The sequence below is a fragment of the Rutidosis leptorrhynchoides genome, chromosome 2, assembly GCF_046630445.1.
Source record: "Rutidosis leptorrhynchoides isolate AG116_Rl617_1_P2 chromosome 2, CSIRO_AGI_Rlap_v1, whole genome shotgun sequence".
NCBI classification, from domain to species: Eukaryota; Viridiplantae; Streptophyta; class Magnoliopsida; order Asterales; family Asteraceae; genus Rutidosis; species Rutidosis leptorrhynchoides.
In genome coordinates this window covers 251,164,608-251,189,460 of record NC_092334.1, presented here as the reverse complement: position 1 = coordinate 251,189,460, position 24,853 = coordinate 251,164,608, and the positions used below count along the sequence as shown (strand labels likewise).

The window sequence follows — 24,853 nt, the reverse complement described above, 5'->3', positions numbered from 1 at the left end:
TCGTTTTTTCGAGCGTATGTTGAGGTTTTAGACATTAGGGTTTAGATATTAGGGTTTAAATATTAAGGTTTATAAGGTTTAGATATTAAGGTTTAGAAATTATATGGAATAAACCCAAAACACCAAACCCTAAACCCTAAACCCTAAACTCTGAATCGGACTAAATTTTACTTCACAAAACATGAAGAAAAAAAACGTTAACATTCTTCACGAACAATATTATCTTGAATGTTATTTTTGTCGATCGTTTTCCCGCCAAAATAATAACATTCATCACGAAGTGTCTTTTCTAAATGTTCTTATTTTCATCCAATCTATAATGTTCGTGAACAAAGTTTTTTCAAAAAACGAAAAAAAAAAATTTGTTTCCCCCCCGATTGGTTACTTCTCCATTGATCCTGCCCCTATATATATATATATATATATATATATATATATATATATATATATATATATATATATATATATATATATATATATATATATATATAAAGCTTTGTTTACGAACATGGACATGCATTTAATAATTTCCATTAATAAAATAAAAATGAAATACATAATATTGTTGCAAACTGAACAAAGGATAAATAAGCGACACACTTAAAAAACATCCAACAGAAAAGTAATCGAACATTTAAAAAAAAAAAAAAAAAAAAGAGCATCAACATCATCAAGCATCAGTTTCCTCTAATCATGCTATTTTAATCCAGTGTCACAACCTACAAACAAATAATTAATGTATAAGCATAAGCTTCCAAAGTTATTAAAACGACTTACATAACAATTTAACAATGGCATACCGAGAGTAAAGAAATTGGCCACGCAATAGCCACACTGGTAGCCTCTATCATTGTAGTAACAAGGTCAAATGGTCTTATCACTGCTTCATCACTTTATATTGCGACTTAAACATTTACTTCACCCTAGCCTGGACCAATCTCTATTCCTCCAACCACTTTTAGTGGGTCTAAACTACGAAGCCAACTTTTTGCGACAATCATGGTAGGATTATTAATGCTCTTTAGGTAGACTTCTTTCCCAACCTATTTTTAATTTTCCAACTATTAATTATCAACTATAAATATTTTAACATGGAGAATAACATTAGTAACTAAATAGAAATATATCTGTAGAGGCGTATTGGTAATTATGCCATTATTTGTTGATGCATGAGGATTAGCAATTGAATCATCGGAATTATGTCGTAACGTTCTTTTGTTTTTCACGTTATTTATACTCCTAGAATTCTACTTTCAACTGGACGTTCTCTCGGCGTATAGCTTCACGACTCCTTACTTCACCCCAAACATCTGATACACGAACACTGAGACCATACATTTCTTCTTCTCCATATTTACTTGTACTCCTGACTTTTGAAATTATATTAAACAGGTTCAGGCTTATCGAGTGAACCTTCTTGTAGTTGCTAATTTCTTTCATTTTTCATGTAATTAGAAAGATGAACATAATAACATTAAAATCCCCGCGTTAAGCTAGTTAGATAGAGGTCATAAAATAATGATTATAATTAACCAAACACAGTTATCATTCTGCCAGCACATTCAGTATTGTAATTATGTAACTTACAAGTGCAATTACAACTTCAGAATTGTTCGCGCTGTCAGCTTTCGAGAAACACTGCTAAAAAAGTTCCACTCTACTCGGCTCTTTTCCCATAGCTATTTGTTGTAAGTTGTCAGCTTTCGAGAAACACTGCTCAAAAAGTTCCAATCTACTTGGCTCTTTTCCTATAGCTATCTGTTGTTAAAAAAAAAAACGAGTTAAAACAATATAAGGATATCAAAATGCTATATTAATATTTGCATTTGTAACAAAAAAAAGCGAGTTACAACAGTGTACAAATTTTGGCGTTTTTAAACCACCGAGGCCATTGAGGTACTGACAAAGTTCATTTGATAAGAACAACAATACATGAATCTAGTTCTCATAGCACCATTGAGTTGAAAAGTTTGTTTCCTTCTATGAGTTGTAAGCCTGAAACAATAACAAATAACACTGACTCAATTTGACTACATGTTCACAATACCCATAACAAAAAACAATTATTGCTATCAAAAAATTCAGTCAAGCAATGACCTTTTATAATCAACATCAAATCTTAGTCTGAGCTCTAGTAATATCGAATGATTACAAACAACAACAAAATTGATTTGTAAACATGATATACGAACCAATTGATTTGTATACAGAATATACAAATCGTTTGGGTAGGTAAGAAATTACAAGAATATCAATTAAGCAATGACCTTTTCAACATTAAAAAATTATTTCTCAGTAACAAATTACCGAGAAATTAATATATTTATAATATAATAATTCATAACACTTCACATCCTTTTGTAATGATACTAACGATCGTGCATACAAACTCCTAAATGACATTCAATAAACTGATATGAAATACAGATCGAAAACTTACTTTTAACAATTATCAGGTCTTGAAATGTAAATTTATGATCCATATGATTTTGAATAACTAAATAATATAGACTTTCCCCAACAGAACCTTTAATTCTAGTATGAACCTAAAATATAAAAACGTAACTAATTCTTGAATCACAATCGCAAAACGCAAAATACTGAAGCTAACGATATGAAACGAAATCTTGAACAGGGATATCGAAATACACTGACCGTCAGTGAGTCAATAGCCGGTTGTGAGTCGAAAGCAATGAAGACATGATTCCACTTAAAATTTAATCAATCACAAAACTGATACAGAAAAGAATGACAGAGATGATTGTCGTCAGTTAGGTGGTTCTGACGGAGCGATACGGCGGTGATGGTGTCGGATGGATATAGGTGGTTCTGATTTGCAATCTAGGGTTTTTCCTAATTGTTGAAATTGAATTGTACGGATTATTTTTTTTTTTAATTTGATGATGGTTAGTGGGCTTTGCCCTTTTTGTATCATAAGAATTTACTTTTGGGCCTTACTACTGTACTTATTCAACACTCAGTAGGCCACATGTTTAAACAATTTTTCAGAATATATTTAGGGATTATCACCAAAATGCCCTTTTTTGAAGCTTGTTGACTGACAGTCCTAAAAAAAAAGTTTGACAATTTGCACTCGCAAGGCGCAAGACACCTTGCGTCCTTGCGACCTTGCGTCTTTGCGACCTTGCGACGTTGCGACCTTGTGTGTTTCCCTAAAAGAACTAGTTAAATGATCAGTTTGTGTTCACTGTTCCCTTACAACCACACACATACGCAAACTCCTCTCTGGTCAAGAAAATGTTGACCATGATTCCTCAGGTCAAATTGACCTAGTTAAATTGGCCATGAAGAATATGTTGACCGTGATTCCTCAGGGAACTAGTTAAATTGACCATGAAGAATATGTTGACTGTGACAACCCGGAAATTTCCAATCAAATTTAAACTTTATCTTTATATTATTCCTACACGATAAGCAAAGTTTGTTAAGTTAAATCTCAAGAATTTTAAATTGTGTTCATACATTCATTATAACCTCGACCAAATTCAGACGATTCACGAACCGTTATATATAAATAAATATGTATATATATGTATATATATATTATAACTTGAGAATATTAATAAAGTATTAAACGTATAATACTTTACATGATCGTATTTATTTCAATATGTTTATCGATGAAATTAGAAGATAATATCAAATTGTTGATTTATCAGATACATTATGATATGATTACGGGTCTATGTTATGAGGTCCACTGTGATTTAAGAAATTTATTCTTTTTGACAACATTCGGAAAATGGTAAAGTGATTTATAAGTAAGAACGTGAAGTGTAAATAACTTAGATGTTGGATATCGACAAGTTAAGTAACTCGACATTTTTCATTAAGATGATTTCATACGTTTATTTAACCTTTGAACTTTATCCCATGCTTCACCAACAAACTGTAATTTAAAAACTTGAAACCTATTATGAATATATATGATTCTACTTTTTTAAAACATTTTATGATATAACGATTTCCATTATTTTAACCTTTAAACCAAATGATTCTTAAAAATATATTTGGTTTTGGAAAACAAAATTATTATATTTATTTGATTTAGTTTCAAACGTACAAAAACGTTTTCAGTTTAAAAAGAACTTTATTATTAAAACGTATATAACTTTTATAAATATCTAGAACCACTTTTGACAACTCATTACTTAACCAGTATGATAAAGATAACGATATTTATATTTTATTTTATTAAATATATATAACGATTTAAATTAATATTATATATATTTATACGCGTATTATACATACATAGTTTTATACTTTTACTATACTTAAACTTTACCTTTACTTTATTTTTACTTTACTTTAACTTTAATAATTCACTTTAATAATTCATACTTTAATAATTCACTTTAATAATTCATACTTTAATAATTTACTTTAATAATTCAAACTTTAATAATTCACTTTAATAATTCATACTTTAATAATTCACTTTAATAATTCATACTTTAATAATTCAAAAATCTATTATAAATAGAATTCAATAGGTTTCATTATTTCATAGAAACTTGAAAATATTTTTCTCTAAACTCTCTCAATCGATTTACATATATATATTTACTCCGTATTATTTCAAGATATTATTAGTATACATAAAATATTACGTCAGAGTGCTGTCCGAGTGATTTCGAAATTGTTTTTCGAGTGGGATTGGATTAAGGAAATTATGGGTTATAGCTATGGAGGTGATTGGTATGGTTCATGGGTATGCTCGTGAGGTCAATATAGTGTTTATCATCTCCGTTGCGTCTACGTACCTTTCCTGCAATATTGAATCTCAATATTGATACGTGAGTACTCATAATTTAACTTTTACATACTAATAGTGTATCCCTGACTAGTGCTCGAGTATATAGGATTATGCATGTTTGTACTTTTGATATTGCCTTTAGTTAGGTTATGTTGAATCCTGAATTAGTTATATATGCAACAGAGATAAGGTATAAGATATGCATGTCGTTGGAAAGCTAGCGAAAAATTAAGAACTTTTCATTTAGATATCGAATGATTTCGATGAACGGATTTGAAGTTATAGTCCATCGAATTTTTGTATTATTATTAAAAATGATTATTATTATCGTCGTTATTATCTTCGTTCTAGTTTTATCTTATTATTATTATTATTATCTTTATCAATAAAAGGATTTATCATTAAAAATTGTTATTTTTTTTATTATTACTATCGTTATTATCGTTAAAGTTATAATTAGTATTATTATTATTATCCAATTATTATTATTATTATTATTATTATTATTATTATTATTATTATTATTATTATTATTGGTATTATTATTATTATTATCATTATTAATATATATATATCATTATTTAATAATGGTTATTGTTATTGTTATTGTTATTATTATTATTACTATATTATCATTAAGATAATTATTAGTATTATCGTTAATAATGTTATAGTAACTATCATTATTAATATTAGTGTAATTAAAACAAATATTTGTAACACCTAATTATTTTGATTACTATTATTATCATTATTACGAACACGATATAAAAGGCGATTAAAAGCTATTAAACGAAACGATTAGGAAATAATGGGTAAGAGTATCATGATGAAATTAAAATATTATAAGATATTGATTTAGATAAAATTATCGTTCTTATTATTTTTATCATTACTATTATTATTAAAATTATCGTTAGTATTAAAACTATCATTTTAACAAAAATTATCATTTTAATAGAAATGTCATTATTACTATAAAATATCATTATTATTATTATTATTTTAAATAGAATTATTATTTTAAAGATAATATTAAAAATTATCGTAAATATTAAAGTTATCATAATTAGAATTATCGTTTTATCTTAATGTCATCTTAGTAATTATAAATATTGATATTTTTATAATAATAATTATTATTACAAAATAATACAACTTTTACTTACTATCATTATAGATATTATTTTATCAAATAAATATTTGATACAAACATATTTTACTACGTGTAATAACTTACTTTAATAATACGTATCATATTATCTTTATAATATTAAATGAACCCTATAAATTTTATTACTTAATATATATAAAAGTATATTTTATTATATAAATATAATATAAAATTTTATTTATTAATAAATAAATTATATTATTTACTCTAATAAATCTTTTAAAAATATTTAAAAATATAAAACGACGATATTTAAACTATATATTAATCATGTCTAAATTTTTGGAAATTATTTTGAGTTAAATTTACTTTTGTTGACTTTTGCATATTAGTCTCGAGCATTAGGATTGTGGTACACTATGACTTGACCTAATTTGTTAGACAAATATTGACCAACACATAAATATATATAATTAATTTAGGTTCGTGAATCCAAGGCCAACCTTGCACTTGTTCAATGACGTTATATGTATTTTTACTACGAAATACAGTATGGTGAGTTTCATTTGCCTTTTTACCCTTTATATTTTTGGGCTGAGAATACATGCGCAACTTTTATAAATGTTTTACGAAATAGACACAAGTACGTGAAACTACATTCTATGGTTGAATTATCGAAATCGAATATGCCCCTTTTTATTAAGTCTGGTAATCTAAGAATTAGGGAACAGACACCCTAATTGACGCGAATCCTAAAGATAGATCTATTGGGCCTAACAAACCCCATCCAAAGTACCGGATGCTTTAGTACTTCGAAATTTATATCATGTCCGAAGGAGGATCCCGGAATGATAGGGGATATTCTTATATGTATCTAGTTAATGTCGGTTACCAGGTGTTCACCATATGAATGATTATTTTTGTCTCTATGCATGGGACGTATATTTATGAGAACTGGGAATGAAATTCTTGTGGTCTATTAAAATGATGAAAATAAATGATTATGATAAACTAATGAACTCACCAACCTTTTGGTTGACACTTTAAAGCATGTTTATTCTCAGGTGTTAAAGAAATCTTCCGCTGTGCATTTGCTCATTTTAAAGATATTACTTGGAGTCTTTCATAGCATATTTCGAAGAACGTTGCATTCGAGTCATTGAGTTCATCAAAGATTATTATTAAATCAATTTATAGTTGGATAGTGAATATTATGAAATGGTATGCATGCCTGTCAATTTTAAATGTAAAGAAAGTTTGTCTTTTAAAAACGAATGCAATGTTTGTAAAATGTATCATATAGAGGTCAAATACCTCGCAATGTAATCAACTATTGTGAATCGTTTATAATGTATATGAACGGGTCCTTTCAGTTGGTATCAGAGCGGTGGTCTTAGCGAACCAGGTCTGCATTAGTGTGTCTAACTGATAAGTCGTTAGGATGCATTAGTGAGTCTGGACTTCGACCGTGTCTGCATGTCAAAAGTTTTGCTTATCATTTCTAGTCGGAAATCATCTGCTTATCATCCATAGGAAATTACCTGCTTATCATTATTAGTCTAGACACGTCTTGCTACATTAATTGCATGAGTAGTGTATAGACAAACTTCATATCTTAGCGTATCTGCTAAATCATATCTTATCGTATCAGTTACTTTAAACTTTACCTGACATACCCCGCAAATTCCTTCGTAATCTATGAAATCTTTTGATCTCTATATATAGTTATCCTATGTAAATAGAATAGCACCCGATAGCCAAAAAAATCATTTTTATATCGAAAATCCTTTATCCAATCGTACGAAATGGAATTTGTCATCAGTTCAAGTCACTCGGATTCTGAAATGGAATCTCACTCAAGCTCCGAAAGCAGTGTGACCGGAATGGATCAACCAATCAGTCATCACTTATTCTGGATGAATTGGGGATGGGTTCGTAGCCTCCTCAATCATTGGAAACAAGAAGAAGGCGATCCTTTCCATCCACCACATTGCCCTCTTGGCGAAGAACCTGAAGCACTTACCGGCGAACCTGTTCGAGACACCATTTTCTCTCTCATTTCCAGGGTATCTCGTCACGATTATATACTACATCAAATTCTAGATTTTATTTATCCACTCGTTCCGACCGACAATCATCCTGGAATAATAGAAGAAGTCAACGAACTTCGCGCTCGGGTAGTGGCTTTGGAGAATATGGTGCAGAGATTACAAACACCAGCAGCAGCACCAGCAGCATAACCAGTACCACCATCATCAATGCCAACAGTACCATTACCACCTCCAACCACAACCGCGTTGTAAACCTCAACTTCACAATCTGTCCCACGAGCATCAACGTCATACGCACCATAGATACCAAGGAGTACCAACAACAATAACTGACGAAGTATTAATTCATAACTTCATTGGAGAAACATTCCGCGGCGATTATATAATCTCTAAAGTCTTAGAGATTATCTAATCTAGCCCTAACCATAAATCAGTTAAGCGAACCAAAATGATAGAAGGAAGAGTAGAAACCCTGACAAAAATGGTGTGTGATTAACAAGTTACACTTGTTTTACCAACAGCATCAACAGTACCGTCAACGTCACCAGCATCGTCAGTACAGTCAACATCAGAATCAACAACACCTATAACATCACAAACTCCATCAGTTCAAGAATCACTGTAGACATCATTACGAATCAATAACGTGTATATTGTATCAACAAGTTATGAAGAATTAACTCATTCCCTCTGAAGAAATTATATATATATTTTATATATATATATTTTTTGAAATAAAAAAATAAATCTTTCCGTGCTAAGCTATTGTGTGTGAATCTTAACTACTCAGCTAATTCATATTACAAATATGCAATAATGTACGTCCCTCACCCGCGACTCAACCATCGTTAACTACAATCTCTGTCTCAATTCAACAAATTCCAATTCCTAATAAATCAAGTATATATTTGATTTTACACTTCATCATTGATGTAACCGAAACTTTTCAGATAACATCATTCGTACTTTGCGAAGTTCACAAGAATTTAACGAAAACCAACATCACATCTCAACAAATAACGAAGTATTGATTCATAATTTCAATATTATTGAAAAAATACTTATGTAACCTCTAAACCTTCAAGGAATTATTCAATTCTAGTTTCAACCGTAAATCGAATGAGTTTAATTTAGTATTAACTCATTAAAATCTATGTTACATCTGAGGAGAATATATACATATATATTTTCACAAAGACTGTAATAAAATTCTTATGTACAAAATATTAATTGTGAAAATTTTTTAACGGGTAGGTAATACTCGAGAGATATATATAAATTCACAATTAATATGTTACATTCTTCGAATCAGATTAAGCAAATTATCAATTATACTTCCTACTTTCACAATAATATACATTCTTTCATAGAAATCAAAACAACCATACTCATTCAAACCCAATTAAGTATTCTGATTTTAAAATCTCAGAATTCAATTCGAGATATAACCGGTACCATTACTTTTAGATTCCTACATCTTTCAAAGCTATACTTTGACTTCAAAAGTGTGTTAGAACATCAAATGTATACAAACGATTACAATCTATGTTCAAACCCTTCGAAAATCTCTGAAGACACTTCAAATAATGAGCAATCGAGATGATGATCCAACCACATATTACCCACAGTTATGTACTTAAAAAGCTCTCGAAACCAAAGTCATAATTCAACACATATATGTGTCAGATCTTTTGGCATTTATTAGCAAAAATAACCTTGCAATTCCTTTGCAAAGTAGCAAATTATATCACAGCTCCAGCAAGACAACTTCGATTTTTTCATTCGGAGTAGCCTTATCATAATTTTGATATATGTGATTACCCTTTTGTTACCGGAGAACCTTTCATATTCCACCACATTAGCAATAAACTTACCAACAACTTCACTGATCTTGGGCATTCCGAAGAATCTTTATATTTATCGAAACCTCATCATTTACTCATCTGCCTCTTGTAACGAGAATTGTCATACGAATCATTGGGAGTTAGCAATCAGTATTTTGAAATCTCACAGCATGTTGACGCCAACAGTTATATATAACGTCTATTTCCAAGGCTTACATACTTCGAATGTGAAGTTTCTGAAAAACACTCTGAACCGCGAACTAGTTCTCGAAATGCTGATGAAGCAACAAAAAATGTAAACGACCTTAGCAGTAAAAAGTTTGATGATAAAGATTAGTGTATTAACAAAGCTCAGAAATAGAGAAGTTTTGGAACTGGAAAACGGATTGAGCAAAGTATGAAGGAGGCTGAGGACAAATCACAAAGACTGAACCTGCCTTCAAAGAATCCAAATGATTCAGTGTCTGCTGAAGTCATTAACGAATACCTTGCTCCTGACACTAAACCCTTACAGACAATATTCTTCATCATCCTCTGATATTAGAAATTCTAAGATATCATCGTATCTTTCATTATAAATATCCTCCATATTTCTGAAGATATTTCCATAACTATTCTTATCTGGAATCATTTATCTCTTTGCACTATCTGTATTACATCAAAAAGGAAACTGTTTAGTTCCTATACTCTGTAAACCTTTGAGTTTAATATGAATGTTTTTGAAGTAGTGTTGGAAACTGAAGCATGAGTTAGTATAATATAATGACACTTGATCAACGTGATTATATTACAGTAATTCATGCTGAGTTTCTAAATGGAACGTGATGATTCACAGATCATAACATCATCATGTGCCATGTTATACGACTCTTGTATTCTATTTAACCTCTAAAATATCAAGAAAATATTTCTTGATGATTCGGCCTTTTCCAAGGTATTCTAGTAATTTGACAAGTCAAGATCGTGCCATCACAATTTCCTTCCTAGAACATTAACAATGTTCATTCCGAAAATCATATTTGTGAATTCTGGACCATTACAAGCGGTGCTTAATTGCAAGAAGAAGAAACGAAAGGACAAAACTCCGAAATAGAAATTGGGGTATAAATTGCAGCAAATAAAAGAGAGCATTAACTGTGGATGACAATGATTATAGAAGATAGAAACAGAGACTTTGAAATATAAGGGAAGATATAAAGCCCAACGACAAACCAAAAATTATAAACCATATATATCGATGCATATAGCAATATAAAGACACGGGAGAACTAGAAATACTATAAACCCAAGAGTATAGTAGAAGTAAATAGATTCTTCAGGCGGTAGATGAAAAAGAAGAATGACCGATATGAAAGTTATAAGTATATCGAGAATCAGAACTGGATGGAGCATATTGATGAATACTTTAAAATATGAGTTGAGGGGGAAAGAATAGAAGGTGATGAAACATGACTAGGAACTTAGAAATCAACAGATTTAACTCTCACAGTGACGGAATAAGTGAATCAAACCCTCTAGTGAATAGGTTAAGCTTTTTGTGATTAATTTAGTCATACCACAACTAAATCAAGTGTGATTAGATCAACACCTAGAGCTATTATTCACCACCTGGGTGATTTGGGTTGAGAGAGAATCTGAGGAGCTCACCAGATCTGAGTGTGTGTAACAAATGAGAGGCTTAACTTAAAAATGAAGAACATAAGACTTTATATACCCCTGCTGTTGACTCACCCGTACGATTCATCCATCACACATATGAGTTGGCTTCATCAGCCGTACGGGTGATCACTCACTCGTGTCTTCTCATTTAGGTTGTAATTGTGACTTAGCTCAGCATCAATCGTGCGTATGAGCCTGTCAGCCGTACGAGTGAGGCTTCACTTAGATGGCTGACTAAGTCTAACATAGTCAAACATCCACATCTCGTTCCTACAGTTGCTGTAACTACATACAAACACAGATAGGATAATAACGAACGATCATGGTGGCCTGTAAACTGTTGTACCTGCAATGGACGTGGGTAGATGTCTAGGGACTTGCATAAAATGCATCAACAGAAGGTGTGAGTTGTAAGAAAAGGAAGGAGGTGAATTTATAAGAAAATCTCCGACAGAACAATTAAAATGGACGATCGCATTTAAAGCGGATCCTAATTCCTTTTGTTACCGGAGAATCAAATCTTATTACAAAGATTTTCTTCAAATCCCTTGAAATCTGGAAATCAATCATATCTACGTCAAATGATAAGATGAATCTACACTTACTCATTTCACTCTTCTATGTTAGCTTCATTCGTACTCTTCATATAAATGGATTGTTTATCCAAATTATTCGCTGATGATAAAACTCTAATTTTCAGCCTGTATGCATCATGAAAACATACTTATTTTAACGGGTAGGTACTGTGACAACCCGGAAATTTCCAATCAAATTTAAACTTTATCTTTATATTATTCCTACACGATAAGCAAAGTTTGTTAAGTTAAATCTCAAGAATTTTAAATTGTGTTCATACATTCATTATAACCTCGACCAAATTCAGACGATTCACGAACCGTTATATATAAATAAATATGTATATATATGTATATATATATTATAACTTGAGAATATTAATAAAGTATTAAACGTATAATACTTTACATGATCGTATTTATTTCAATATGTTTATCGATGAAATTAGAAGATAATATCAAATTGTTGATTTATCAGATACATTATGATATGATTACGGGTCTATGTTATGAGGTCCACTGTGATTTAAGAAATTTATTCTTTTTGACAACATTCGGAAAATGGTAAAGTGATTTATAAGTAAGAACGTGAAGTGTAAATAACTTAGATGTTGGATATCGACAAGTTAAGTAACTCGACATTTTTCATTAAGATGATTTCATACGTTTATTTAACCTTTGAACTTTATCCCATGCTTCACCAACAAACTGTAATTTAAAAACTTGAAACCTATTATGAATATATATGATTCTACTTTTTTAAAACATTTTATGATATAACGATTTCCATTATTTTAACCTTTAAACCAAATGATTCTTAAAAATATATTTGGTTTTGGAAAACAAAATTATTATATTTATTTGATTTAGTTTCAAACGTACAAAAACGTTTTCAGTTTAAAAAGAACTTTATTATTAAAACGTATATAACTTTTATAAATATCTAGAACCACTTTTGACAACTCATTACTTAACCAGTATGATAAAGATAACGATATTTATATTTTATTTTATTAAATATATATAACGATTTAAATTAATATTATATATATTTATACGCGTATTATACATACATAGTTTTATACTTTTACTATACTTAAACTTTACCTTTACTTTATTTTTACTTTACTTTAACTTTAATAATTCACTTTAATAATTCATACTTTAATAATTCACTTTAATAATTCATACTTTAATAATTTACTTTAATAATTCAAACTTTAATAATTCACTTTAATAATTCATACTTTAATAATTCACTTTAATAATTCATACTTTAATAATTCAAAAATCTATTATAAATAGAATTCAATAGGTTTCATTATTTCATAGAAACTTGAAAATATTTTTCTCTAAACTCTCTCAATCGATTTACATATATATATTTACTCCGTATTATTTCAAGATATTATTAGTATACATAAAATATTACGTCAGAGTGCTGTCCGAGTGATTTCGAAATTGTTTTTCGAGTGGGATTGGATTAAGGAAATTATGGGTTATAGCTATGGAGGTGATTGGTATGGTTCATGGGTATGCTCGTGAGGTCAATATAGTGTTTATCATCTCCGTTGCGTCTACGTACCTTTCCTGCAATATTGAATCTCAATATTGAAACGTGAGTACTCATAATTTAACTTTTACATACTAATAGTGTATCCCTGACTAGTGCTCGAGTATATAGGATTATGCATGTTTGTACTTTTGATATTGCCTTTAGTTAGGTTATGTTGAATCCTGAATTAGTTATATATGCAACAGAGATAAGGTATAAGATATGCATGTCGTTGGAAAGCTAGCGAAAAATTAAGAACTTTTCATTTAGATATCGAATGATTTCGATGAACGGATTTGAAGTTATAGTCCATCGAATTTTTGTATTATTATTAAAAATGATTATTATTATCGTCGTTATTATCTTCGTTCTAGTTTTATCTTATTATTATTATTATTATTATCTTTATCAATAAAAGGATTTATCATTAAAAATTGTTATTTTTTTATTATTACTATCGTTATTATCGTTAAAGTTATAATTAGTATTATTATTATTATCCAATTATTATTATTATTATTATTATTATTATTATTATTATTATTATTATTATTATTGGTATTATTATTATTATTATCATTATTAATATATATATATCATTATTTAATAATGGTTATTGTTATTGTTATTGTTATTGTTATTATTATTATTACTATATTATCATTAAGATAATTATTAGTATTATCGTTAATAATGTTATAGTAACTATCATTATTAATATTAGTGTAATTAAAACAAATATTTGTAACACCTAATTATTTTGATTACTATTATTATCATTATTACGAACACGATATAAAAGACGATTAAAAGCTATTAAACGAAACGATTAGGAAATAATGGGTAAGAGTATCATGATGAAATTAAAATATTATAAGATATTGATTTAGATAAAATTATCGTTCTTATTATTTTTATCATTACTATTATTATTAAAATTATCGTTAGTATTAAAACTATCATTTTAACAAAAATTATCATTTTAATAGAAATGTCATTATTACTATAAAATATCATTATTATTATTATTATTTTAAATAGAATTATTATTTTAAAGATAATATTAAAAATTATCGTAAATATTAAAGTTATCATAATTAGAATTATCGTTTTATCTTAATGTCATCTTAGTAATTATAAATATTGATATTTTTATAATAATAATTATTATTACAAAATAATACAACTTTTACTTACTATCATTATAGATATTATTTTATCAAATAAATATTTGATACAAACATATTTTACTACGTGTAATAACTTACTTTAATAATACGTATCATATTATCTTTATAATATTAAATGAACCCTATAAATTTTATTACTTAATATATATAAAAGTATATTTTATTATATAAATATAATATAAAATTTTATTTATTAATAAATAAATTATATTATTTACTCTAATAAATCTTTTAAAAATATTTAAAAATATAAAACGACGATATTTAAACTATATATTAATCATGTCTAAATTTTTGGAAATTATTTTGAGTTAAATTTACTTTTGTTGACTTTTGCATATTAGTCTCGAGCATTAGGATTGTGGTACACTATGACTTGACCTAATTTGTTAGACAAATATTGACCAACACATAAATATATATAATTAATTTAGGTTCGTGAATCCGAGGCCAACCTTGCACTTGTTCAATGACGTTATATGTATTTTTACTACGAAATACAGTATGGTGAGTTTCATTTGCCTTTTTACCCTTTATATTTTTGGGCTGAGAATACATGCGCAACTTTTATAAATGTTTTACGAAATAGACACAAGTACGTGAAACTACATTCTATGGTTGAATTATCGAAATCGAATATGCCCCTTTTTATTAAGTCTGGTAATCTAAGAATTAGGGAACAGACACCCTAATTGACGCGAATCCTAAAGATAGATCTATTGGGCCTAACAAACCCCATCCAAAGTACCGGATGCTTTAGTACTTCGAAATTTATATCATGTCCGAAGGAGGATCCCGGAATGATAGGGGATATTCTTATATGTATCTAGTTAATGTCGGTTACCAGGTGTTCACCATATGAATGATTATTTTTGTCTCTATGCATGGGACGTATATTTATGAGAACTGGGAATGAAATTCTTGTGGTCTATTAAAATGATGAAAATAAATGATTATGATAAACTAATGAACTCACCAACCTTTTGGTTGACACTTTAAAGCATGTTTATTCTCAGGTGTTAAAGAAATCTTCCGCTGTGCATTTGCTCATTTTAAAGATATTACTTGGAGTCTTTCATAGCATATTTCGAAGAACGTTGCATTCGAGTCATTGAGTTCATCAAAGATTATTATTAAATCAATTTATAGTTGGATAGTGAATATTATGAAATGGTATGCATGCCTGTCAATTTTAAATGTAAAGAAAGTTTGTCTTTTAAAAACGAATGCAATGTTTGTAAAATGTATCATATAGAGGTCAAATACCTCGCAATGTAATCAACTATTGTGAATCGTTTATAATGTATATGAACGGGTCCTTTCATTGACCGTGATTCCTCAGGTCAAGAAAATGTTGACTGAGAGACAAGAAAAATTATTTAGAAGTACATGCTTTGATCCCTGGTTAGATCTTTCATACACGGGTAATGATCCTGGCCTAGTACATGCCATGCTCCAACGAAAATGTGAGCGTTCAGCAAAATTAGATGCTAGTAAGTACCCTGAAGAGCAACAAGATATATGGTTTCATTTTTCTCCTAATTTTATGATTAGATTTGGTCGGTGTGAATTTTGTTTAGTCACCGGCTTTATGTTTGGTAGCCGGACGGACATGGCACATTACATCCCTCGAAATTATGAATCTAAGACCGCACCCATTAGACGGCATTGTTTTCCAGAGCGTCCCGATGCCAGCAACATTTTGGTTAGTGATATACAAAACATCCTTATCAAAAAACAAGGTGATGTAAAGGTTCCCAAGGTTAGTGACGATGATATTGTTCGACTAGCTATAATTTTGATCGTAGAGAGAGCGTTTATGGGGAAGCAGGGGCAACATGTGGTTAGTAAACAATTTCTATGGTTGGTTGAAGATTTCAATAAGGTGAACGCGTACCCATGGGGTCTCGTATTTGGGATGCTACTTACTCAGTGGTGAGCGAAGGTTTTGAGGTTCGAGAAAGCCAATTAGAGAGTGGGGGTGGAAAGGCTTACACTTTGACTGGTTTTATGTGGGCATTTAAGATTTGGATCCTCGAGGCATACCGTCGTACCATTAAGAGTTTTGCAACCAAAACTGATAAGGATGGAGTACCAAGAGCATTATTTTGGAAGCGTTCATCTGCTGAAACCTTTACAGTGTCTGATTACCTAAAACTTTTACATATAATGGTTAGTTAATATCTCCGAGAGCTTTTTATATAGTGTATATACAGCAGTTTCTGTTTGAACAGAGCAGTTTTGTGTATCGCAAGAGGACGCAAGATACACCTTGCGTCCTTGCGTATGTCGCAAGGATGTCCTTGCGTCCTTGCGTGTGGTCCCTGGGTTATACTTGTTACAGGCGCAAGAATCATGCTTGCGTCCTTGCGTGTGTCGCAAGTTTACCCTTGTGTCCTTGCGTCTATTCGCAAGATGCTCTTTGCGTTCTTGCGTCTAGACGCAAAATGACTTTTGTGTCCTTGCGTCCTTTTGTTTTTACTAATATAAGTTCATTTCAGGATGATTGTCCGAAGAAAAAAAGACCTTTTCGTTCCCTGCACCCATCTGAGACAGAGAGAGGTTATCAATGGTGGATCCAGAGTTCCTCTTACTTTCAAGGAGAAGTTGTTGAAGACGAGGAAAATACACAAGATGATAATCAAGTTGAAGAGGAGTTGGGTAGCAGTTTGAAGGAATTATTGCAGGAGGAGTCAGAGCAGACCTCGGACCCTCATCCAACACAAAAAGGCAACAATTTACAGGAATTATTGCGTATGGTTAATATGTTGATTAAGAGGGTGGATGATCAAGAAAAGGAGTTGGCTGATTGTAAAAAGAAGCTTGATGATCATGAAAAACGTTTGAAAGAACAGGAACACCAGGAACACCATCAGGTAAACTAGGCGCAAGGTTGTTTTGCGACCTTGCGTCTTGCCTGTTATATTGGCGCAAGGTTTTCCTTGCGTCCTTGCGCCTGACGTTAAATCAGACGCAAGTACCTTCTTGCTGTAGTGACCCGAACTTTTCCATGTTTATATATATTAATTGAGATTGATATTTACATGATTAAATGTTTCCAACATGTTAAGCAATCAAACTTGTTAAGACTTGATTAATTGAAATATGTTTCATATAGACAATTGACCACCCAAGTTGACCGGTGATTCACGAACGTTAAAACTTGTAAAAACTATATGATGACATATATATGGATATATATATAGTTAACATGATACTATGATAAGTAAACATATCATTAAGTATATTAACAATGAACTACATATGTAAAAACAAGACTACTAACTTAATGATTTTTAAACGAGACATATATGTAACGATTATCGTTGTAAAGACATTTAATGTATATATATCATATTAAGAGATATTCATACATGATAATATCATGATAATATAATAATTTAAAATCTCATTTGATATTATAAACATTAGGTTAACAACATTTAACAAGATCGTTAACCTAAAAGTTTCAAAACAACACTTACATGTAACGACTAACGATGACTTAACGACTCAGTTAAAATGTATATACATGTAGTGTTTTAATATGTATTTATAAACTTTTGAAAGACTTCAATACACTTATCAAAATACTTCTACTTAACAAAAATGCTTACAATTACATCCTCGTTCAGTTTCATCAACAATTCTACTCGTATGCACCCGTATTCGTACTCGTACAATACACAGCTTTTAGATGTATGTACTATTGGTATATACACTCCAATGATCAGCTCTTAGCAGCCCATGTGAGTCACCTAACACATGTGGGAACCATCATTTGGCAACTAGCATGAAATATCTCATAAAATTACAAAAATATGAGTAATCATTCATGACTTATTTACATGAAAACAAAATAACATATCCTTTATATCTAATCCATACACCAACGACCAAAAACACCTACAAACACTTTCATTCTTCAATTTTCTTCATCTAATTGATCTCTCTCAAGTTCTATCTTCAAGTTCTAAGTGTTCTTCATAAATTCCAAAAGTTCTAGTTTCATAAAATCAAGAATACTTTCAAGTTTGCTAGCTCACTTCCAATCTTGTAAGGTGATCATCCAACCTCAAGAAATCTTTGTTTCTTACAGTAGGTTATCATTCTAATACAAGGTAATAATCATATTCAAACTTTGGTTCAATTTCTATAACTATAACAATCTTATTTCAAGTGATGATCTTACTTGAACTTGTTTTCGTGTCATGATTCTGCTTCAAGAACTTCGAGCCATCCAAGGATCCATTGAAGCTAGATCCATTTTTCTCTTTTCCAGTAGGTTTATCCAAGGAACTTAAGGTAGTAATGATGTTCATAACATCATTCGATTCATACATATAAAGCTATCTTATTCGAAGGTTTAAACTTGTGATCACTAGAACATAGTTTAGTTAATTCTAAACTTGTTCGCAAACAAAAGTTAATCCTTCTAACTTGACTTTTAAAATAAACTAAACACATGTTCTATATCTATATGATATGCTAACTTAATGATTTAAAACCTGGAAACACGAAAAACACCGTAAAACCGGATTTACGCCGTCGTAGTAACACCGCGGGCTGTTTTGGGTTAGTTAATTAAAAACTATGATAAACTTTGATTTAAAAGTTGTTATTCTGAGAAAATGATTTTTATTATGAACATGAAACTATATCCAAAAATTATGGTTAAACTCAAAGTGGAAGTATGTTTTCTAAAATGGTCATCTAGACGTCGTTCTTTCGACTGAAATGACTACCTTTACAAAAATGACTTGTAACTTATTTTTCCTACTATAAACCTATACTTTTCTGTTTATATTCATAAAATAGAGTTCAATATGAAACTATAGCAATTTGATTCACTCAAAACGGATTTAAAATGAAGAAGTTATGGGTAAAACAAGATTGAATAATTTTTCTCATTTTAGCTACGTGAAAATTGGTAACAAATCTATTCCAACCATAACTTAATCAACTTGTATTGTATATTATGTAATCTTGAGATACCATAGACACGTATACAATATTTCGACCTATCATGTCGACACATCTATATATATTTCGGAACAACCATAGAGACTCTATATGTGAATGTTGGAGTTAGCTATACAGGGTTGAGGTTGATTCCAAAATATATATAGTTTGAGTTGTGATCAATACTGAGATACGTATACACTGGGTCGTGGATTGATTCAAGATAATATTTATCGATTTATTTCTGTACATCTAACTGTGGACAACTAGTTGTAGGTTACTAACGAGGACAGCTGACTTAATAAACTTAAAACATCAAAATATATTAAAAGTATTGTAAATATATTTTGAACATACTTTGATATATATGTATATATTGTTATAGGTTCGTGAATCAACCAGTGGCCAAGTCTTACTTCCCGACGAAGTAAAAATCTGTGAAAGTGAGTTATAGTCCCACTTTTAAAATCTAATATTTTTGGGATGAGAATACATGCAGGTTTTATAAATGATTTACAAAATAGACACAAGTACGTGAAACTACATTCTATGGTTGAATTATCGAAATCGAATATGCCCCTTTTTATTAAGTCTGGTAATCTAAGAATTAGGGAACAGACACCCTAATTGACGCGTGTAACGACCCGCACTTTTTCGATCGTTCTATACTTATAAGATTGATATTTACATAAATTAAACCTTGCCAACATGATAAGCAATCCAAATTGTCGAGACTTATATTTCCGAAAAGAGTTTTACACAACGTTTGACCGTCTAGTTTGACCGATGATATCACGAACTATACAATATATGATAATTATACGTTTGTGTATATAAATGTATATATACATATTTAACATGATTAATAAATGTTTTAATATCTCATTTTGTATTAATAACAACAAGTTATATGTGTATTTTGAAACTACTAACTTAAGTTTTCAAAACGATAACTATACGTAACGTTATTTGACATAAATACTTAAGACTTATAATGTTATACATATATTGTATAAGTAATGTATTTAATCACTTTTAAAGACTTAAATACATAAAACCATATAAGTGTATTCACAAAAGATAGCTATATTTGAATCCTCATTTCATTTTTCACAAAATTTCTATACGTATACCTAGAGTATTTGTACTCGTATCATACCTAGCTCCTATACGTATTTACTAATAGTAAATACACATCAAAATCACCACCTAACCAGCCATTATTCATGCCCTTAGAGCTAGGTAATTACTTTTGGATGATTACTTGACTAATTATACAAGAAAACAACTAAAACTTTTGTCCTTGTACACCATCAAAAACGCCACCATCACCACCTTAAATACTTCCATTCATTTCCCATTTTTGATTCACTTTCACTTCAATTATCTTAGCAAAAACACACACTCTTTCAAGAACTCTAAACTCCATAACACTTCAGCAACTTACCAAGAAGATCTAGCTTCAAAAACCATACTAAAACACCATAAGAAAACCATACAAAAACACTTCAAGAAAACCCTCCAAGAACACCAACTTACTTCCAATCTTTCATCCACTTCCAACACCCTTTTGATTCTAGCTTCTTACTCCTCTTTTACAGCAAACTTATCCAAGGAACTTGAGGTAGAGTCTATGTTCATAACCTTATTTGATTCATATATATATAGCTATCTTATTTTGTGGTACAAAAGTTTAACAACAAGAACATAGTTTGAATGTTTTCAAACTTGTTTGCAAACTAAATAGATCCTTCTAACTTAACTTTTAAAATACTTCAAGACCTGTAATATAACTTATGTATATGCTAATTTAACAAGGTAAAACTTGGTTTTTCAAAGTATAAGTATTTTTAGAAAAATGGTCATTAAATGATTTTGTTGTAACAAAAATGTTTAACTTCATATGTTTCACTAATGTTTCACTTATGCCGTATGATTTTGAATACAAACCAAGGTATTTAAAGTTCATAGTCTTAAAGAAGAACTCGATCCAAGAAGATGGCAATTTGAATCAACGAAAACGGATTTGTAACGAAGAAACTATGACCGAAACAAAATTGGTTATCCTAGATCATTTCAACTACGGGATCAATTGGAAAAAAATGATATAAATCACATATTTCTAAGATAACATGATATTTTATATATATGTACTTATAATTCAATTTTATATGGTTCAGGATCACCCGTAAACAACACGAGAAGATTAATCATAAGATCCCATGATTGTACGCAACACGTCATTTGACAACACCGGTACTTTATGTACGCAACACGTCATTTGACAACACCGGTACCATGGGTCAAGATTAATCTCGACCAACACATATACGATGGGGTTATATTGATTTCGTTGGGGGTTTTATTTATTTCATTGCGGGTATATTAAACATCTAAAAATGAACCATTAAAATTGAATTACTAACATCGGACTGCTAACTACGGACTAAGGAATTATTCAAAGTATTAAAAGTATAACAAGTATATATTTATAACGTTTGTTTAAAAATGAAAACATATTGATATATTATATATGGATAGGTTCGTGATATCAACCGGAAGACCGAGTCAAATTATTTATATCATCAAGACAAGAGTGAGTATATAGTCCCACTTTTAAACTCTAAATATTTCGGGATGAGAATACATGTATTTTATGTTTTACGATATGGACACAAGTAACTGAAAAATATGTTCTACGTTGAGTTGTACCACTGGCATACTTCCCTGTAGCTTGGTAACTAATATTTACAGCGGTATTGTAAACGCGAATCCTGTTGATAGATCTATCGGGCCTGACAACCCCAACCGGACTGGACGACCAGTATTCAACGGTTGCACAGTACTTCGTTTTGTGACTACACTTGGTACGGTGTAGTAAGATTTCATATTAAAGGGAATATGCGACGTGAAAATGTTAAGTATGGTTATCAAGTGCTCAACCACTTAGAATACTTTTATTAAACTGTTTATATACGAAATCTTGTGGTCTATATATATATTGCTGCCGGCACTAAACCTATATCTCACCAACTTTATGTTGACCTTTTTAAAACATGTCTATTCTCAGGTGATTTCTAAAGCTTCCGCTGCATCATGTTGGATCTAACCAGGATCTTGCGTACGCATGTTTGTGTCAAAAATAAAACTGCATATCCGAGATGTTGTATTGTAAAATATGCTAAAAACCGTGTTGTTGTCATCATTTGTAAAGTTTGTAAGTCGAAGATTATCGCTAAACGTTAATCTTCTTTTTATTGTCTTAAGCTTGTAACAAAAATAATGGTTGTGGTTTGTAATGTATAATATATGCAGTTTTTCTTTTAAAAATGTCTCATATAGAGGTCAATACCTCGCAATGAAATCATACGTTATCTAACGCGTTCTTATAGTTAAGGACGGGTTATGACATGTGGTATCAGAGCGTTGGTCTTAGCGAACCAGGTTTGCATTAGTGTGTCTAACCGAGAAGTCGTTAGGATACATTAGTAAAGTCTGGACTTTGACCGGGTCTGATTTTAAAAAAAAAAAAACATTGCTTATCACTGTTGGTTAAAATTTATGTGTAAATATTATGTAAGTACTAATGGGTTAGTTGTTGTGTGATAGATGTCGGGCTCGAAACTTATTATCACATTCAGCGACTCCGAATCAGAACCTTCAGATTGTGTTTCAGTCATTAACATATCCGATGACGAAAGTGGTATTTTTGGGGAAGACTCACAATTTCCGGATGAACCAACTATAGAAAAATCGGAAAGTGAACCCGAGGAGGAAAGTGAACCCGAAGAGGAAAGTGAACCCGAAGAAGAAAGTGAACCCGAGGAAGAAATACTAGAAATTACGAAAGAAAAATTCGATCAAGGAAAGAAACAAAAAGCGAATGAATTAGAAAATTCAAATCCCGAACTTAGTGAGAATGACGTGGCACCAATTCCACTCAACACTACCACCCCTATTCCCGCTATTCCTATTAGTGCTATCCCGGCGTCTAGTTCTTCGGCTCCTCAGCCAAAACGTAGGCAGACAGCTAGGATAAGCGTTAGGCCATTCATTGGAACTAAACGCCCTAGAAAATAGACCGAACGATGCACTGCCGTATTAAACCATGGAATCAAATAATGTTTTGTATAATATTATTAGTGTGGTTTGCTTAAAGTTTGATGTAAGATAAGCATATGTAAAATAGCGAAGTATGAAATGCAATAATTTTCCATGGTTAAGTATTATTTAGATTGTAGTAATTGGTTCTGTACTAAGCTATTAAGTATGAACATTAACGGGTAGGTACTACCCAAGATATAATTATAAAACGCTAATAAGAAGAAAAGGCTTTTATAATAATACCTGGTTCATATTATTAACAAGCTATAATGTACTATAAATACACACTACATCTATAATAATCCATGTGAATAATTATTTTTTTTCATTAGGAAATGGCGCGATTGAATCGAATGACGGAACAAGAACTCGAGGAACTCATCAATCAACGAGTGAACGATAGAATGTTATGGGTCGAAGCTGCAAGAGCTGCTGCAGTTAATCCAAATCCTCGTGTAGGATGCTCCTACAAGACGTTTCAAGCTTGCAAGCCATCATCATTCAGTGGAACGGAAGGACCGATCGGTTTAACCCGATGGATAGAAAAGATGGAGACGGTGTTTAAAATCAGTGGTTGTGATGAAAAAGACATGACCAAGTTTGCATCGTGCACTTTACAAGATAGTGCACTCACATGGTGGAAGAATTATGTGAAGGCGGTAGGAGGAGATGTAGCTTATGATACTCCATGGGAAGAATTCAAAACAATGATAATCACCGAGTATTGTCCAAGGAATGAGGTTATTAAGTTAGAAGATGAGTTACGAAGTTTGAAGGTGGTTGGTACTGAAATCACCAACTACAATCAGCGATTCATGGAATTGGTTTTACTATGTCCTGAATTGGTTCCAACCGAAGCACGGAAGATTGAAATGTACAAAGGTGGTTTGCCCAAAAAGGTCAAGGCAAACGTTACAGCATCGAAACCTAAGACAATTCATGAAGCTATAACCATGGCAAACGAGCTAATGGATCAGGTCATTTTGGACAAGAAAGCATTCAATACTGAGGTGAAGGTA

The 24,853-nt window shown here is 30.7% G+C and overlaps 1 long non-coding RNA gene across 4 annotated transcripts; it reads right to left on the bottom strand.

Moving 5' to 3' along the window:
* Positions 1-522: 522 nt before the first annotated feature.
* LOC139891744 (uncharacterized) lies at positions 523-2,906 on the bottom strand. Of its 4 annotated transcripts, XR_011773822.1 has the most exons (5): positions 2,656-2,906; positions 1,861-1,995; positions 1,588-1,758; positions 801-1,433; positions 523-719 (listed from the first exon to the last, which is right to left on the bottom strand). It is a non-coding gene; the product is annotated as an uncharacterized lncRNA (long non-coding RNA). The 4 variants fall into 4 exon arrangements; XR_011773821.1 differs by having other exon boundaries at positions 801-1,758; positions 1,851-1,995; XR_011773820.1 differs by having other exon boundaries at positions 801-1,758; positions 1,854-1,995.
* Positions 2,907-24,853: the final 21,947 nt, after the last annotated feature.